Here is a 19,513-nt window from a genome sequence, read left to right on the forward strand (position 1 = left end):
ATATAGAGCCCTTCATATTTATGATACACTCTTCTTTATTCCTGGTAATTTTGCTTGCTTTGATGTCTTCTTTATCTAAAATTAATTTGACTACTCTTGCTTTCTTTAATTAGTGTTAGAATGATATAATTCCAGCCCTTTGCTTTTAATTTATATCTGTCTTTATATTTAAGTGGGTTTCTTATGCCAATATATACAGTGGTTGAGTCTTATTTTTTGATCCACTCTGACAATCTTCCTTTGCATTGATGCATTTAGACATTCAAAGTAATTAGTGATATAGTTTAGTCAACTACTATATTTGTTATTTGTCTTCTGTTTATTGCTCTTTTGTCTCATTTTATTATTGTTGTTGTTGTTTTAGAGACTTGGTCTCACTTTGTCACCCAGGCCAGAGTGCAGTGTCACCCAGGCCAGAGTGCAGAGTGCAGAGATCATGGCTCACTGCAGCCTGGAACTCTTGGGCTCAAGCCCTCCCCCTGTCTCAGCCTCTTGTGTGTACCTGGGACTATAGGCAACTGCCACCACACCTGGGACTTTTTAATTTTTTTTTTTTTTAGAGGTGGGGTCGTCTTATGTTTCCCACGCTGGTTGTGAACTCCTGGCCTCAAGTGATCCTCCCACCTCATCCACCCAAAGCCACTGCGCCCAGGCTTTGTCCCTATTTTTGTCTTCCACTTACTTTTTTGCCTTTTATCATTTTATTGCAACATTTTATATAATCCATTTTGTTTCCTTTCTTAGCATATATGCTGTACTTTTTAAAATGTTATTAGTAGTTGTCTTAGTAAATAAAATATTTTATTTTTCATATTCTTAACTGATCTAACAGACAATAGCTTGTGGAAAAAATAGCAACATGATACAATATATGTAATATAAGATAATTGTTTATATATTATATATATATACATGTATGGTTTTATATATAAGTGAAATGAATGACAGCAATAATATAAAGGACAGAAGGGAAGAAATACAATTGATTTTCTTTATAATAAGATACACTATATATGAACATCAATAGTATTATTTTAAAAAAGATTTGGATTACCTTTGTTTTTTTGAGACGGAGTCTTGCTCTTGTCACCCAGGCTGGAGTACAGTGGCACAATCTCAGCTCACTGAAACCTCCACCTCCTGGGTTCAAGTAATTCTCCTGCCTCACCCGTCCCAGTAGCTGGGATTACAGGCATGCGCCATCACCCCTGGCTAATTTTTGTTATTTTTATCACAGATGGGGTTTCACCATGTTGGTCAGGCTGGTATTGAACTCCTGACCTCAAGCGATCTGCCTACCTCGGCCTCCCATACTGCTGGGATTACAGGTGTGAGCCACTACTCCTGGCCTCTGGATTACTTTTTAAAGTAAATTGTAAACTGTAGGGCAAGCTGTTGGACCAAGGGCCTTGGTTCCTTGCTGGCTATTGGTCAGAAGCTGCCTTTCAGTCTCTTCCCATAGTGGCCTTGCCCACTGGAAACTTCTTCCACATTGTAGAATGCTCCATTGAATTTATCAAGAAAGAGTTTGCTAGCAAGATAGAAATCACAATCTTATGTAACAAGCATGACACCCAATCTGATATGCCACCACCTTGACAATATCCTCTTGTTTCAAAGCATTCACAGTTTCTGACCACACTCACTCATAAGGAGGAGGTTAGCATACACAGTGTGTATAGCTAGAGGTGGGGATCATTGGAAGATATCCTAAGGTCCACCTTCCAGTGTAGGTCTTCTCCAATATGAAATCATTTCTGTCTTCATTTATTTTTCATGACCTCAACCCGTTTAGAAAAATATCAGTCAGGCATTTTAAAGCTTCCTCACAACATGGATTTTTCTGATGATTTCTCATGATTAGACTGCAAATAAGGGTTAAACACTTGCATTGATCTAAGTTTGAAGACATAAACATTGAACGAGACATTAATTTGAAATGCAAACTTAGAAACTTAGAAAATAATAAAAACTAAAGAGACAAGTCAAGAATTCAAAATAATAGTTAACTTCAGCAGGGAAGAAAGAGGATAAAATTTTGGAAATGCTCTCAGGGAACATCAATAACATTGCAAATAACCTTTCTATGAAGCTTTGCAGTAATCATAGAAATAAACTTTTACTTGGGAATAGTTTCAGATTTACAGAACACTTGTGAAGATCATACAGAGACTGTATATATGTCCCACAAACAGTTTCCCTTATTATTAACCTCTTATATTAGTGGGGCATATTTGTCACAATTAACAAATATTATATGTTACCACTCACTAACATCTACACTTTATCCAGGTGCCATCGGATTTCATTTAATGTCTATTATCCATTCTAGGATGCCTCCCAGGACACCATTTCACATTAGATGTCATGTCTTCTTTGGCTCCTAGGCCTGTGACAGTTTCTTAGACTTCCCTTACTTTTAATGATATTGAGACACCTAATTTGTAATTTCTCTAATTTTTTTCCCCTGATTAGACAGGACTTGAGAGTTTTGGGTAAGAAGAACAAGAACATAGTGGGAAAGTGTCACTCTCCTCACATCACCTGAAGGGACGGACTATCAATAGGCTTTATTACTGCTGATGTCACCTTGATCACTTAGATGATGTAGTTCTTATTGTATTTCTCTGCTGTAAAGTTTCTCATTTCACCCTTTCCACGTTATACATTTTTTTAAAAGTCACTATTCACAGCACATACCTAAGAAGTAGAAAATCATGCTCCACACCTTTGGGCAGATTATCTACAAAATTACTTGGAATACTTATGTCAAAAGGCATTGAACAATCTTTCATATGCTCATTCAACAACAAATGGTTATTCAAATAATTTGCCCATTTTTAATTTGTATGTTTGCCTCCTTGAGTTGATTTTTTTTTGAGAAAGGGACTTACTCTGTTGCCCAGGTCGGAGTGCAGTGGTGTGATCACAGCTCACTGCAGCCTCGGCCTCCCCAGGCTCAAGTAATCCACCCGCCTCAGCCTCCTGAGTAGCTTGGACCAGGTGCGCACCACCACATGGGCTTTTTCTATTTTTTTTTTTTTTTTTTTTTGTAGAAACTGGGTTTTACCAAGTGGCCTACTCTGGTCTTGAATTTCTGGGCTCAAAAGATCTGCCTGCCTCAATCTCCTAAAGTATTCTGGAGAGTATTAATGTATTCTGGAGAATAGAACCTTATCAGCTAAATGAATTTTAAAATTTCTTTCATTCTTTGGGTTTTTGTTTTTTTTGATAGTGTGGTTTTAATCACAAAATATTTAAGGTGAATATATCTTTCTTTTCTTCTCTCCCTTGTGCTTCTGGTGTCAAATCTTAAAAACATTGTTTAGCACTTACATTTAGGTATATAATCCAGATTGAATCAATCAGGCATATGGCTTGAGGGAAGAGTCCAGCTAATATCCAAGTTTGCACTAGTGCCAGCTGCATTGGTTGAAAAAGATATTTTATACGGAAGAAAGGGAAGAGTGAAAACCTGCATTCCTTGCACAAATACCTATATTCCCAGCTGTACTGTGAATAAAGAGTAGGGTTTAGAACATTGGAATATTACTGATGATACTTTTGTCTCCAATGTCCTTGTGAATCTTAGATAATCCCCCCAATATTGCCCTCCATGTTAGTTGCTTACTACATTTTGGTAAATTTTATTAGAGATCAGTGTGCTTTATTACAAGTTCCTACTTCTTGTAGCCTGGGGATTTTTTACTCCCCTAACAGCCAGATGAGGCAGAAACCCCTGGAGACATCCCTCGGTGCCTCCTGCGCAAACGCAGTTGTCCCATGAAAGCAGTCCTGCTGCAGACCACACCCACCATGGGCGGAGCCACAGCCACTGCGGCTGAGCTCAGAGCCTTCTGTGGGGTCTGCAGGGGCCAGGCCAGCTGCCCCCTGGGAGTGTTTGAAGAATGCAGTTCGTTTGTATAAGAAAGACTTTTCTCTAGAGTCATTCATCTTGATGATCAAGGACGTTTAACAGCTTCAGGCTTTCCTGGTAATATTCTTGCCTTTTTTTTTGGCAAATATAGTTAACACTTTTATGCCTTTGTTATCTCACATAAACATCCTCTAAAACCAAATTTATATTTCTGTATCGTGTATTAAAGCTTTTCATTCCTATATATAAAAATGCATTCATAATCGCTTTTCAAAATGTTTTCAATTGTTATCTTTTCAAGGATCATTGTTTACTAATTTTCGTTTTAGTATTTTCTAGATATTTGCTATGAAATACCTATAGTTGAAAAGGAGAGGGGCATAGACGTTTGTGAGAACCGCAACACAAAATTTGCTGAGAATCGCATGCTTAAAATTATCGTTCATGGGCCGGGCGCGGTGGCTCACGCCTGTAATCCCAACACTTTGGGAGGCCGAGGCGGGTGGATCGCGAGGTCAAGAGATCAAGACCATCCTGGTCAACATGGTGAAACCCCGTCTCTACTAAAAATACAAAAAATTAGCTGGGCATGGTGGCACGTGCCTGTAATCCCTGCTACTCAGGAGGCTGAGGCAGAAGAATTGCCTGAACCCAGGAGGCGGAGGTTGCGGTGAGCCGAGATCGCGCCATTGCACTCCAGCCTGGGTAACAAGAGCGAAACTCTGTCTCAAAAAAAAAAGTACCAGGTCAGGTAAAATTATCGTTCATTGTTTGCACTATATGGCTTAGTTTGTTCTAATTGTGAAAGGTACACAGGCATTAATTTGTGTGGCGGTAACACTGAAAATCGTATTCTGAATGCAGAGAAGCACTTTGCTACTGTGCAAGTAACAATGTCCTCATATCCTTTGTTTATTACCCTTACCAAAAAGCTGTAGACATTGACTGGAATCTTTTATTTCTTCCAACTTGTTTTTGTAAATATCTGCATGATGTGTCTTTGTACAGATCACCAATATAGAGACATGTATTTGTTTTTACTCTTTAATGAGTAATTACTAAATTGTTTTTTCATTGAAATAAAAATGCCTTTCAGGAAATGTCATACGTCTCCAGGCAGCATATATTATTATAATATGGCTTTGGAGAAACAGAATTAAAATTTTTATTTTCTGTTATCAGTGAACTAGCAAAATATTATTAAAAGTTATCTTTTAATATTTAATATATTTAAATAATATTAAATTAATTGTATATTTTTTAAGTTTAATATTAAGATTAATATTAAATTAATATTATTTAATACTATTTAATATCATTTTCTGTTTCTGTTATCAATGGACTAGCAAAATATTATTTAAAGTTATCACAGGTGTGAGTTTCTTAGATTTTATGTTTTGTTGACTCAGTAATATACCCACCTCAGTTATCTAGCTGCTGTGTCAGTGTCTACTCTTTTATACTCTTCTGACATAGTTTGTACGTGAATAGATGGTTCAGTGGCCTAACTAGTGAAGATGAGATTCCTAAAGCACATTTGAACAGGAATTTAGGACTCAAGAAACAATTCAACGTTCCCAAAGTACAGCAGGATTAATTACAGCCTGAATATGCATTATGCAAATGCCAACATGATTGTACTGAGAGGAAAACATTTTTTAATGAAGCACACATTCTGTCATGGCTGCTATACAAGCAATGAAATCCTCCGTCTAATGATCTAAAAAATATTTTTGGCAGGATTTCCAAAAAATTTATGATCTATGAGAATCCAAGAGACCAAGAGCATTGATAATTTATGGATATTTTTATTCCAAATAATAGATGGCATATTTGTTTGCCAGGTAATGCTGTCGTCAGGGGTTGTGGTCTTCAGTACTCTATACAAAGAATTTCAAGGGAAGATCTTGTTTAAAAAAAAAAAACAAAACAGTTCCCCAATCTCCCTCATCTTCATTATTTTATTGTATTATGATTTGGTACCGTTAATCTTAATTTTCCTAAATATTGAGAGCCATCCAGTTCTCCATGCAAACTATATAGGTGAGGTATTTATGTGGTAAAAGACAGGGGAGCAAGGTTATTCCCAAATTTAAAAGAAACTAATACCCAGCTATAAAAAACTAGAAACATACTGTCTGTGAAAACACTTTGTGATGTGCAGTTTTATATCACAGAACAGAACCTGTGTTTTGATTCACCAGGTTCTAAACACTCTGAATAATCTATGAAATGACATTACTGAGTCCATTGAAGCATATATTTTTAAAAGTATATCCAGCTCTAAAATCTAGAAAAAACGCTTTCTATAAAAACTATTTATGATGTTCTGTTTTATAAGACAGAATAGAACCTGTGTTTTGATTCACCCATTTTCACTCTTTTTGTAGAATTTATGAAGATTTTCAGGGACACAAATAAAGGACCTAAAAATTATTGGTTCTCCTTCCTTTGAAGAGAAATATGTAATGGTCTTTTCAATAAAAACCTCCATTTAAATTACAGATCCTCCTCAATTTATGATGGGTTTACTTTCTAATAAACCCATCGTAAGTTGAAAATAGTTTCATTGGAAAATATATGTAAAACATGTAACTTACTAAACATAGTAATTTAATCTAACCCACCTTTAATATAGTCAGAACATGTACATTAGCCTACAGTTGGGCAAAGTTATCTAACACAAAGCCTACTTTATAATAAAATGTGGAATAGCTTATGCAATTTATTGACTACTGTACTGAAAGTGAAAAACACAATGGTTTCATGGGTACTTGAAGTATACTTTCTGCTGAATTCATGTCACTTTCCCACTATCATAAAGTTGAAAAATCTTAAGTGAAACATCCCAAGTCATAGACTGTCAAAATGTAATCAGTATATCAGTCACGTATAACAACACATTATAGAAAATGCAGATTTTGGTTTTGGTGTGGTGGTTTATCCTACTCATAAGCAGTTCCTTCATCTCTAATGGGTCACCTCTCATCGTGGGCTAATGTTGCAAGATGGGCTGTGTTATGTCCTCTGTCTTTTTACAGTTAGGGATAAGATGAAAGGATTGAAGACCAAGTTTATTAAAATGGCTTCTTCATGTGGCTTTGCCTTTTCCTCCTAGACTTCTCCCATAGTTCTATTACCCATGTATATATAAAAATTGCTAGCACAAGTCAACCCTCTCTGCATGGGTGCTGGCATGTTTCCTCTCTCCCATTCCTACCACTGGGCTTGGATAATGGCTGGATGAAATGGAGCAAAACTCTTCTTCAAGACCCTCAGTTTCTTCTTCTCAACACAAAAAAGTCCCAAAACTCCTTGCCACACCACAGAAGGAAACTTACAGCTATAACTTGACACAATCTTAGGGCTCCTGTAATTGTTTTAAGTCTTTCGGGGATTACTCTCCTTCCTTGATTGATGTACAGTGTCTTGCAAATTATTGCTCCTTATAATTTCCATTGCTTCTTATAATTTTTATTGTTTCATATAATTTCCATTGTTCCATATAACCTGTCCATTTTTTTACATTTCTTAAGGCATGACCAAACCATATTTGTTTTTCCACAGAGTTTTGATTCATACCTTCCACAATTACACAATGATTACTGTATTCCTGGCTGTTTGCTTCTAGCTGGCAATACAAAGGAACAATGTGTGAGACACTTAGAGAGAAAGATTGATAATTGAACTCCATTTGTAACACTAAAGAGAAGGTCAGAATTGGGCTATACACAGTATCAGTAGGAGTCTCCGTGGAAGTCAGCCACTGCACATCAACAAATCAATTATTTAATATGGAACTACAAAAAATTATATCTCAGTCAATTAACTAACTATAATCAAGCATTAGAATGGGGATATGGTCCAAGAAATGTGTCATGTGTCAATTTGGTCATTTTATTGTCAACGAATAGAGTCAACTTCTGTAAAATATATGAAGAGATTTATTCTTGGCCAAATATTACCCATGACACAACCCTCAGGAGGTCCTGAGAACATGCACCCAAGGTGATTAGGGTGTAGCTTGGTTTTATACATTTTAGGGAGGCATTAGATATCAATCAAACACATTTAAGAAATACATAGCTGCCACACAAGCAATGAAATCCTCAGTCTAATGATCTGAAAAATATTTTGGGCAGGATTTCTGAAAAAAATCCTGCCCAAAATATTTTTCGTCCAGAAAGGCAAGTATTCAAAGAGGAGTGGAGGGTGAAGGTAAATTTAAACACTTTCTGACTGACAATTGGTTGAATTGGTTGAGTTTATCTAAAGACCTGGGGTTAAAGAAAGAAATGCCTGAGTTAAGAGATTGTGGTTACCAAAGTTTTATCATGCAGATGAAGCCTCCAGGTAGCAGGCTTCAGAGAGAATAGGTTTTGTTTGTTTGTTTGTTTTGAGACACAGTCTTGCTCTGTCCCCCGGTTGGGGTGTAGCAGTGCGATCTCACCTCACTGCAACCTCCACCTCCCGGTTCAAGTGATTCTCCTGCCTCAACCACCCCAGTAGCTGAGATTACCAGCGCACACCACCATGCTCAGCTAATTTTTGTATTTTAAGTAGAGACGGGGTTTCACCATGTAGGCCAGGCTGATCTTGAACTCCTCGCGATTCGCCCCACTGGGCTTCCCAAAGTGCTGGGATTACAGGCATGAACCACTGCACCTGCCTAGGTTTTAAAATGTTTCTTAACAGACTTAAAGTTGGTATTAATGTTAATACTGGGGAGGTATAATGAGGCATGTCCAACTCCTACTTCCTGTAATGGCCTGAACTAGTCTTTCAGGTTAAATTTTGAAAGAGCTCTGATTGAGGAGAAAGTCCATCCAGATGGTTGGGTATTCTTAGAATTTAATTTTTTGTTTACATTGTGAACATCATAGAGTGCACTTACACAGACCCAGGTGGTATATTCTCTTACACACCTAGGCTGTATTCCTATTGCTCCTAGGCTATAAACATTTGCTCTGTGTTACTGTACTGAATATTCTAGCCAATTGTAATACAATGGTAAGTATGTGTGTCTGTAAACATATCTAAACATGGAAAAGGTAAGGATACAGTATTAGAGATAAAAAAAAAAAAATGGTACGCCTGTATGGGGCATTTATCGTAAATGCAGCTGACAGGACTGGAAGTTGCTCTGGGTGAGTCAGTGAGTGTTGGTTAGTTAAGATGAAGGCCTAGGACATTACTGTGTGCTTCTGTAGACTTTGTAAACATGGTTTTTGTCTCCTCAGTCATTTTCCAGGTATAGATACTATCTATGGATAAGAAAATTCAGTGGCCAAGCCAGGCACAGTGGCTGACGCCTATTATCCCAGCACTTTTGGAGGCTGAGGCAGGCGGATCATTTGAGGTTAGGAGTTCAAGAGTAGCTTTGCCAACATGATGAAACGCCATGTCTACTAAACGTACAAAAATTAACTGGGCATGGTGGTGCACACCTGTAATCCCGGCCACTTGGGAGGCTGAAGCAGGAGAATTACTTGAGCCCAGGAGGCAGAGGTTGCAATGAACTGAGACCATACCACTGCATTCCAGCCTGGGCAATGGAGTGAGACTCTGTCAAGAAAAAAAAGGAAAAGAAAAAGGAAGGGAGGAAGGGAAGGAAGGGAAGGAAGGAAGGAAAGAAGGAAAAGAAGGAAGGAGGTATATAACACAAGACCACCTGGTATCAATATATTATGGTGAAAACATTCCAACAGGAAGCTGTAGAATATGGGGACCTGTGGCTGCATAGACAAGGGACCCATTGAGAGGTCCAAAGACAGTGAAAACTGGAGACATGCAGAGGTAGAGGAGGATGGCAGTGGGTGGGCCTTTTGGGGACTTTTCCCCAAGGACAAACACATGTTCACTGATCTGTGTCTGCATGACTTCTTCCGTGTTCTTTGATATTCTCCTACAAGCCTCATGATTTTCTCATGTTTCTCAGAGCATAGTTTGTATTTTTGTCTTTATTCTTGTACTCTATGCCTTGTATACCTAGCTATATTTACCTAAATTTCTTATTGGTGAATTATTCATAGTTTTAAAATGTGCCACTTTGTAACCAAATGAAATTACCCTGGTTTATATACCTTTGGTAAATCATGCCTAAAGATTCATATCTTCAGAGTCCTCCCTCTATGCCCATAAGCAAGGATTAAGTTTGGGGTGTTGTGTTTTCCTAGTTAATACTGGATACTTCTAAGTTCTAGAAACTTTTAGTCTATCCAATATCCAATTAAAAAATGCAATTGCTTTATCTTTTACTTTTCTTTTTCCTGTAGTCTTTAAAATATATATTTTCTTCTGTTTGCTTTGGATTTAACTTTCTCTACTTTTTTCTTTTAAGGTTTCTAAGGTGGAAATTTATATGATTGATTTTTAGATTCCTCTTTTCTCATATTACACTAAGGTTATCCATTTCTCTCTAACCTTTCACATTGCATTCCATGTTGCATTTGATAGGTTGTGTTTTCCTTCAAATTTAGCTCAAAATGTTTTTAGAATTTTTCCTGAAATTTCTTCCTTGCCCCATGTGTTATTTAGAAGTATATTATTTTGCTATGCAGTTTGCAATTTACCATTTAGTTTTCTTTTATTGAGTTGTACCTTAATTCTTTTGTGGTTTGAGTGTATGTGTTGAAGGATTCCCATTCTTTTAAATTTGTTTAGGTGTGTTTTATGGAGGAGAATGTAGTTTACCTTAATGAGTGATTTATGTGGGCTTGAGAAGACTCCGCATTCTGCCCATTGTTGGATAAAGTCTTCTGTAGATGTCATTTATATCAAGTTAATTGATTGTGCTGCTGTGTTCAACTGAATTCTGCTTTTTTTCTGCCTGGTGGATCTGTTTCTGAAAGAGGAGTTTTGAAGTCTACAACTATAAGGTGAATTCATCTATTCCTCCTTTTGGTTTTAAGTTTCTGCCTCACATGGTTTTGTTGTATTGGACCGAGTGTAGAAAGTTATCACCAAGACAAAAGTATGCCAGATTGCAGGGTCATTTATTATGCCGGCGACCACAGAGGACTCACGTCTCTCCAACCTGTGGTGCCAAAAGGAGGGTGCCATGATTTTTATACCCGAAAAACCACCTTGGGAGTGGGGGTGAGGGGCGGGGATGGGGATGAAAAGGTTTCAGACATTCCAAGGGCTAGGGGATTCTGTGATTCACCTCCTGGGTGGAGACAAGGGCGGGGGTCTCCAGACATTCCAAGGGCCAGGGGACTTTTGTCATTCTGTTTGTTACTTCAGTGGTTTACAGAAGTCAAGATATACATTTGTTTACACATCGTCTGGGTGGTGATAGAAGTCACAGATTTTAGCAGTTACTGATAAGAAAAGGTAAGCAGCTTTACATAGTTTTGCAGAACAAACTAGCAGTTCTATTTACAGAGGCCAAGGACAGTAGTTATTGTGAGGAGAATGGGGCAGCCATTTCAACTTATTTATAAAACAGTTTTGCTCAGGTTCTGGCTCTAGGCCAGCACAATATCACATTCCCCCCTGTTCTTTTAACATGTATTAAATCTTTAATAGGTTTCCTGTTTTTGACACAAGGGCCCATATTTGGATCTCAGAACCATCAATTTGACTGAATCTATTTCTTCCTGGATAAATTTGAGGAGCATGTTTAAAAGGCATGGTCCAAATATTAACCCTAGGACCATTAGCACCAAGGGTCTTGCTAATCCAGTGAGTAGGAATGTTAGCCAGGCGTTTACGGGAGGGTCTCGGGTGAGAAAAATGAAAGAGTTTCTGTTTGCAGTATATCCTGTTATAGTGGAGATAGTTTCACAACCCCAATAGGGGCAAAAGAATTCATTTAAGTCTCCACAGTTTCATCTTTTTGGTGGGGTGGATCCTGGGCACAGATATAGCCCCATGGTCTGGAGTTGTCGCTCTGCCCCTAAACTGCCACACCCAGCTATACCTCCACTTGTCCTGAAATTTAAGTGGGGGCCCAGGAGGGCACAGAGGTCCAGGGAGAAGGTAATGGGGGTCTCCGGAGTGTACTCCAGGGTTAGGTTGACTAGGGTGGATCCCTTTCCGGTTAAGGAACTAACATATGCTCCAGTGGAGCCCTCGGTGATGACTCATCGATAGTAGGTGGGCGCGAAGGAGGGTCCCTTTCGGAGGGTGGTTGCAGGAATCAGGGAGATTAGGATAATGACTGAGAACGGCGCAATAGTCTTAGCTTTAGGGTGTCCGTTGAGGATGGAACCGCTTCCCATCCTGCATCTGGGCGGTCAGTCTTGATGTGTGAGTGGTGAATCCAGGCAGTCAGTCCGTCCACCTTGATTGCCGTGGGGGTGACCAGGATTACAGTGTAGGGTCCTTTCCAGCCAGGAGTTAGGCCAGAGGTAGTGACTCTCTTCACCAGGACTTCGTCCCCTGGCTGGAAGGGGTGAAATCCACTGGGGTAGGTCGAGTTCCCCTGATGAGCGAGTGGACCTGGGACTGAACAGACTGGAGTGCCTGCAAGGACTTAAGGAGTGTATAGTTATGGACTCCAGCATGTATGGCATTCGCAAGTCTGGGGAGTAAGGGAGGGGGACTTCCAAACATAATTTCAAAAGGAGTAAAGCTTTTTATAGGGAGTACATGGGGTACGGAGGAGAACAAAAGGAAGCAGGCTGACCCAGTTTTCACCAGTCTCCAGAATGAATTTTGTCAAAGTTTCCTTTATGGTCCGGTTCACCCTTTCAACCTGCCCTGAACTCTGGGGACGATAGGCACAGTGCAGTTTCCAGGATATGCCCAGGGCCTTTGCCAGGCCTTGTGAAATTGAGCTGTAAATGCAGGGCCATTATCTGATCCCAGTGTCAGGGGCAAGCCGAACCGAGGAACCAGGTCCTGTAACAATTTTTTCGCTACTACCAGTGCGGTTTCTGACCTAGTAGGAAAAGCCTCGACCATCCAGAGAAAGTGTCTACAAACACAAGGAGGTACTTATAGCCGCACGCTGGGGGCTTTATTTCAGTAAAATCTACCTCCCAGTGTTCCCCTGGGCTAGTACCCCTGAGTCTTATCCCTGCCTGACTAGGCCTACTGTCTCCTGGATTTACCCTGACACATACTTCACAACGAGTAGTAGTTTTTTCTAACAATCTTATATAAGTGTAGAATGTAGTATCTAACCCTCAGCAGCTCAGTTAATTTTGTTTGCCCTAAGTGAGTGGCCTGGTGTGTGTGCTTAACTAGAGCCCATCCTAGAGCCTCGGGGAGCACAATTCTTGTGTCCAGTAGAATCCACCATCCTGTGGAATCTTGTCATCCCTCCTGTTCTTTAGCAAAGTTTTCTTCCTCAGGTGAGTACATAGGGGTAGGAGGCAAGGTTGGGGCCGGCAGAGTCACAAGAAGAGTCAGAGGTTTTACTGGCCCCGCAGCTGCCGATCTGGCCTGTAGGTCAGCTGCCCTATTTCCCCTTGCCTCTGGTGAATCTCCCTTCTGGTGTCCTCTGCAGTGCATCAATGCCACTGCCTTAGGCTTCCCTATAGCTTCTAGTAGAGCTCAGATTTCCTCTTTGTTTTTGATGATTTTTCCCTTTGAGGTAAGCAACCCTCTTTCTTTACAAATGGCACCATGCACATGGGCCGTAGCAAAAGCATACCAGCTATCCGTGTAGATGTTAACAGTTTTTCCCTTCGCCCAGTCTAAGGCCTTTATTAAAGCTATAAGTTCAGCCTTTTGGGCTGAGGTTCCATGTGGAAGAGCCTGGGCCCAGATAACCCGCTCTAGAGTGACCACAGCTGCCCCAGCGTACCTGACTCCGTCGACCATGAAACTGCTGCCATCTGTATACAGTACCTCCTCTGGGTTCCACAGGGGGACGTCGGTGAGATCTGGTCGCACAGTGTGGAGGACATCTATTGTCTGTTGGCAGTCATATATGGGTTCCTCTGGCTCGCTGTCAGGTAGCAGTGTGGCGGGGTTTAAAACTGTGGTTTTTGAAAATTTTATGCAGGGCTGGTCCAAAAGTAAGGCCTGGTATTGGGCTATGTGGGCATTAGACATCCATTTTCTCATAGCTCCACGGAGTAGCAACTCCACCGTGTGGGGTGCCACTAAGTTCAACTACTGCCCCAAGGTCAGTTTGTTCACCTCCGTGACTAACAGGGCCGTAGCTGCCACCGACCTCAAACAAGCTGGCCACCCAGAGGCTAAGGGATCAAGTCTTTTTGAAAGGTAGGCAACTGGCCGGGACCAGGGTTCCAATGTCTGGGTGAGCACCCCCTTAGCAACTCCCTGTTTTTCATGCACAAATGACTGGAAAGGTTTAGAGATGTCTGGCAAGGCCAAGGCTGGGGCTGCAGTCAGGGCAATCTTGAGCTTGTCAAAAGCCTGTTGCTCCACCTCTGTCCGTGTCAAGGGCTGATTTCCTCCATAGCCTGCAGTACGCTACTGCCCCAAGGAATTCTCGAACTTGGCATTTTGTGGTGGGATTGGTTATTTGCAGCACTGCTTGGACTCGGCTGGGTGCCAGTGCCCGGTTGCCCTTCTCTATAACATAGCCCAGGTAAGTCACTTTTGGCTGGCAGAGTTGGGCCTTTTTAGCTGAGACCCGGTACCCCAAAGTCTGCAGGGTTTTTTTCAATAATGACTGGGTCGTCTGTTTACAGGCCTCCTGGGTTTTTGTAGCCAAGGGTAAGTCATCCACGTTATTCGAGTAGGGTACACTCTGGGAACTCAGCTCGGAAGGCAGCAAGGTCTTGGCTAAGTGCCTCATCAAACAGAGTGGGGGAGTTTTTGAACCCCTGAGGCAGTTTTCTCCGAGTGAGTTGCCCCGAGACTCCAGTATCAGGGTCGGTCCATTCAAAAGCAAATATAGGCTGGCTACCAGGGGCTAGTGGGATGCAAAAGAATGCATCCTTAAGATCCAAGACAGTGTAATGTTGTTCTGGGTCCAAGAGACTTAGGAGGGTGTATGGATTTGGAACTGTAGGATGAACAGTTTCTACCCATTTATTCACCTCCCTCAAGTCCTGCACAGGCCGATAGTCCTGTGTGCCTGGTTTTAGCACGGGGAGCAAGGGGGTGTTCCAGGGAGACTTACAGGTAGTGAGGATTCCTCCCTTCAAGAGTCTGGTGATGTGCGGAGCAATTCCTCGCCTGGCTTCCCGGCTCATAGGATATTGCTTCACCTGGACTGGAGTTGCCGTTGCTAATAGCTGGACCGCGACTGGGGTTTGGTGACTTGCCAGCCCTGGGGGACTTGTTTCAGCCCATACTCCCGGTACACTCTCTTGAAATTTGCGGAGGAAGTCTGGTGCAGATGGTTGATCTGCCTCTGAGGATAAAGCTTCCTGCAAGAGATAATTGTCTGACAGAGCACAGGTGATGAGGATCTGCTGAGGTGGCCCTGTGGCTAAGGGAGGAGGAATTGAGAGGCAAGCTTGACCCTCGCTGAAAGAAATATTTGCTTGCAGTTTGTGGAGCAATTCCCGTCACAGGAGTGGATATGGACACTCAGGGAATGAGTGACAGTGCCATTTCCCAGATCAACAAATCGCTTTGTGGTCCAGGGGCTAGCTGTGGTTTTTTTTCTGGAGTGCTGCTATCACTGCCTTTGTAACTCTCTTATTTTGCTTGGCCTCTAAGGTGTCTTTATTGTTAAAGACTTTTTGGGCAATTTTTAACAACTGAGTTAAATTTATTCTCTGGAACCTCTCTAATTTTTGCAAAATTTTTTTGATGTCTGGGGCAGACTGGGAAACAAAAGCCAGATTGATGGCCCGCTGATTCTCCAGGCCTCAGGGTAATAGGCGTCCAGTAAGTGCTCAAGGAAAGCAGCTAGCAACTCCTGTGGACACTGAGTTACGGTTCCTACCTCGGAGAGTTTGCTGGGCTTGTGGGCCACTCCCCTAACCCCTTCTATAAGATACCGGTGAAAAGTGTTCAGAGCCTGGTGACACCCCCCTCCAAGGTGTTGAGGTCCCATTGGGGTCAGGTAGAGGGAAAAAAATCTTTTTCCTCGCCCTGGACCTATGATGGCTTTCAGGGCTTCCTGTCTAATTTTGCCTTTTTTTTTTCTGTGGTGAACAGAATTAGTAATAATTGTTGGCAGTTGTCCCAAGTGGGGCGATGTGTCTGGAATAGAGATTTTAAGAGTCCTGTCAAACCCTGGGGCTTCTCAGAGAAGGGGGGATGTTGAGTTTCATTGTAAAACCTTGGCAACATCACCGCCTTAAATTCCCCAGCCTCCCAGCACTAACCCCTCCCAGGGAACTTTCCCTCTGGGCAGGTACCTAGCCCTGCCCTCTCGCTGTCTTAGCAGTTCTCCAGTACTACCCCCTCCCGGGAACTCTTAGCAGTTCCCCAGCACTTCCCTCCTGCACAGCCCCTCACACTGGATGCATCTCTGCCGGCTTGCAGGCCATAGAAATCCCCTTTGCCATGCCATGGGTGCTGCCAATTTTGGGTTTAGCCTGGCAGCTTTCCCTTGCCCTTAAAGCTCGTGCCCGCACTTGGTGTTTTGGCCCTCTTTTTGATCTCTAATCACCTTCCAGTTATATAAGTTACTTGACAAGAAGGGGATGTGAACAAAGAATGGGCGACCCCAATTGTCTTCTGTTGGGGGTGCGTCTTGGAAAGGGAGGACTGCCGGTGGGTGCGGGGGCCCCGCTACGGGTGTGCAGGGGGGACAAGGTTTGGTTACTAGTACTGTTGAGGGGGGTGCTGAGGCGCTGGTTTAGAGGGCCTTGAGTAGGGTGGAAGTAATTCCTGATCCTCCGCTGGGGTGGGGAGAATGGTTGGCTCAGAAGGGACTTTCTTTTGGGCTGGCTAACGTGACCTGAAGTCTAGCCTGTTTTATGCAGCACTTTAGCCATGGGGGAGACCATTGGACTAAACCCAACCATTGGTCGATGTATGGAAACTGCTCAGGGTATCCAGGAGTTTTTGCAACCATTTTCCATACAGCCTGGATAATTTTTTGAGTCATAGGTCCCAGTATTTGGCCACCTAATTCCAAAAGACGGCCATTCAAGTTCACACAAAGAGCGGAGTTTTCCAGGGGTTAATTTCACCCCATATTGGCCTGAGAACCCAACCTTGAAGTTGGCAGTCATACATTGGAGGGGGTTACAAGGCAGGAAGCTAGACGACCCCATTTGTGGGTTTTTTTTGTTTTTTTATGCCAAATTTTCCTCAAGAGAATTCACTAATTTAAAACTGATTTCCCTAATTTAAAATTAGCTTCACCGAGGATTTGAACCAACAACCTTGCAGTTGCAGGCCCCACACCTTAACGACTGCACTAACAAGTCACTTTTGTTACAGAAAGTTAGAAAGCTTTTCTTAAAGCCAGATTCTGGATGCAAATGCTGCACCCTGAGGCAGTGTGGCCTGCCTCAAAGCTGGGAGGGGCTGACTGCCGGCAGAGAAAGGAAAAAAACGCTCTTAGTGTCAGTTTAAAACTGAACTTGCTGGCGGCAAGTTTTCCGCCCCTGCGGCTTCTGGTCCCCTTCTCTCTCTCTCTCCTCTGTCTACTTTCTACTTTCTCTCTTTCTCTTTTGTCTCTCCTCTATCTACTTTCTCTCTCCTGTCTCCTTTCTCTCCTTTCTTTCTCTTTCCTCTCTTTCTGTAGTAAAGCCAATTTTGGAAAGCCTCAAATTTAAAATTTGGCCCTCTTTAAAGCAGGTTTTAGCAGGGCCTCTGCAGCCAGGTCCTTTAAGGACCAGACAACTGGATTTTAGAGTTTATTCCTAGTCAGAGGAACAGGGGGTAGGGGCCAAGGTAAGGCGGCGGTCTTTTTTCCCCCGCAAACCACAACTGGCGAGAATAAGCACTATGGAGGTTTAGCGCTGCCCGGGCATAATCCTCCCCCTTATATATTTTTACTGGCCAGTTGCTTTGGAAAGGTCTGGAAGTGACAAACAGGTGGACTAAGAGGTCTACCGGATGTGTGTTTTGGACCCACCACACCCGGTAGAGTGTGCAGAAGTGCTGCCAGTCAGTTTTTACTGGGGCGGTGACATCCTACCTCCCAACATCCAGGGTAGTGCCAATAGGCCTTTCTGTGATGCACCGTTGGGCACTGCCCATAACATTGGACACTTTCCTGACAGAATAGGCAGTTACCTATTTTCCATCCCAGCCTGAGAAAGAGCACTGTTAAACTCTGATCTAGGGTTCATAAGCTCCAAAGAAACTACCTCCAAGGTGTCGAGGGCACAACGGCCTCCCCGACATGGAATCTGACCCAGCACGGGCAAAAGTACTCTTTTCCCGGTGGAGGTGGCTGGGAGAATTTACAGGCCACAATGACCAAAACAAGGAAGAGAATAAAGACAACTAGAGTTAAGACTATCTGCCACATGGCAAAGGAAGAAAGAGTGAGGCCTCAGTGATAGAAGAAGAAGATGTGGAAGAAAGAGAAAAGAGTAATTTTTGCTGGGGTGTAATCATAAAATTTCCCTGCATCCAATGGTTCGTCAACCACTGTAAGATATCTCCTACCTCAAGGGAAGATGGCCTGAACCAGTGTATGTCTGCTAGCAGGAGTCTAATAAAACTGACAAATTTACAGATGAGACAGGACCACATACAAGAGTGACAGACAAAGGGTGGGTGCCCCCCAGATGGGAGACCGGTCAGATGCCTGTCCGGCCACTTTCTCGGAAGAATTTTCAGGGGCGTCTTGGCTAAGGTGTACCCGTATAATCCCCGGGCCTGGTCACCTTAGGATGGAAGTCCAAGTAGGACAGCTCTGAGGTGAATCACCGTTATGCCCTACGACGCCCCAGTGGAACCACGGGTAAAGGCCTACACAAGCCCCGTAGCCTTTCAGCCGTGGGACTACATATATACACACTCACTCTCTCACTCACACAGAGGTTACGGAAAACAACCGAATGCTGCCACCCACTATGCCAGCTACCAGAGGCGACTGCTGGTACCCTCTGCACCAGCTACCAGAGGCAAACGCTGGTACCCTCTGCACCAGCTACCAGAGGGCTGCCACCCACTATGACAGCCACCAGGTACCCACTGCACCAGCTACCAGAAGCCTCAAGTGACGTCTCGGTGAGGCTTGCCAGGTCAGAGTTGCAATGACCCGTCAGTCCCCCGACTCAGGCCCTTCCTTTGAACTAGTTCCCAGACCAGACTTACCTCCGGAGGATTTTCTCTTTTAGGACCCTGAGGAATTTCGGGTGAATGTCGGCCGAGAGGTCGCTTATCCTCCACGGTGGCTCTCTGGGGCCCTGGGAAAGAACAGGGGGCGCCTCTCCAGAGGCCCCCATGGTGGGAGTGGCCGCCTGGGTGAGACTCTGAGATGGCTTTTGTCTGGTGATAACAAACAGAGAATATCTCGCTGGGGAACTCCAAATGTTGTATTGGACCGAGTGTAGAAAGTTATCACCAAGACAAAAATATGCCAGATTGCAGGGTCATTTATTATGCCGGCGACCACAGAGGACTCACGTCTCTCCAACCTGTGGTGCCAAAAGGAGGGTGCCATGATTTTTATACCCGAAAAACCACCTTGGGAGTGGGGGTGAGGGGCGGGGATGGGGATGAAAAGGTTTCAGACATTCCAAGGGCTAGGGGATTCTGTGATTCACTTCCTGGGTGGAGACAAGGGTGGGGGTCTCCGGACATTCCAAGGGCCAGGGGACTTTTGTCATTCTGTTTGTTACTTCA

The 19,513-nt window shown here is 42.8% G+C and overlaps 1 long non-coding RNA gene across 1 annotated transcript in view; it reads left to right on the forward strand.

The window, feature by feature from the left end:
• The window catches only part of LOC116537736, a 196,714-nt gene that overhangs the window by 130,129 nt on the left and 47,072 nt on the right, over window positions 1–19,513 (forward strand). Inside the window, exon 9 of the long non-coding RNA XR_004263296.1 lies at window positions 10,541–10,755. This is a non-coding gene — a long non-coding RNA (uncharacterized LOC116537736). The remainder of the gene's footprint in view (window positions 1–10,540; window positions 10,756–19,513) is intronic.

Source organism: Sapajus apella, unplaced genomic scaffold (assembly GCF_009761245.1).
Source record: "Sapajus apella isolate SASKATOON/1434 unplaced genomic scaffold, GSC_monkey_1.0 scaffold113, whole genome shotgun sequence".
NCBI lineage: Eukaryota > Metazoa > Chordata > Mammalia > Primates > Cebidae > Sapajus > Sapajus apella.